The following is a 780-nucleotide window of genomic DNA, read 5'->3' as shown; positions in this document are numbered from 1 at the left end:
TGTGTATTCCAAGGTTTGGATCTGTTTCCTGGCGACTCCATTTTTAATCGGCTACAAGTACCCTTTTCCATCCTTTACCCAAAGTTTCTTCGACTCTACCGGCATATCCTACATACAGGCTATGCCGATGTTGTGGAGAGTTTTGAGCACTATCGAAAGTATCATCAAAGAGGAGAAATTCGATTTTGGTCTTCCCGAGTTGTCATACTTATATACCCTCACTACCCACGGTCCCGCTCGTTTCATCTTCAAATCTAAGCCCTGACAGCCCCATCCGATCTTAAAAGCCACTCTAAACGATTCTGTGTGGAGGAATCAGTTCTTCTTCGTAAAACGCGACTCAATACCTTGGGGAACTGATCTTCCTTCAACGTGGGTCACGAAGGGTAGGATCCTGGATCCTTAAGGAATAGCAGGATCCCTTATTCTTCAATTTTAATCCTTATACTTTTTTGTTGTTTGCAGTTGAGAATTTCGCTTCATTGAGTAAGCTACCTGGAACAGAAGAGAAAGCAAAACGGTTCCTAGCACTGGATACCGAAGTTAGGAACTTTCAAGCTCGGTTTGTTGAAGGTTTTTATGATATATCCTCAAGTTCAAATATGTCAAGTAAGTTAATAACTTTAAGGTAAATAAAATAAGATAGAATACTTATCTGTCGATTTCTCTTCTACAGGCACCAAGAAATCTGGAAAGTCCGCCCTCAAGTTCTCCCTAGACGACATCGACTGTATGGTGACTTCTCCCACTGTCAAGAAGGAGGCTTCAAAGGCAGGTACC

This window comes from Bidens hawaiensis, unplaced genomic scaffold (genome assembly GCF_021521415.1).
Source record: "Bidens hawaiensis isolate Kalapana, Puna unplaced genomic scaffold, B.hawaiensis_p1.1 tig00043714_1, whole genome shotgun sequence".
Taxonomy (NCBI): domain Eukaryota; kingdom Viridiplantae; phylum Streptophyta; class Magnoliopsida; order Asterales; family Asteraceae; genus Bidens; species Bidens hawaiensis.
Note: the sequence above shows the minus strand (reverse complement) of the source record.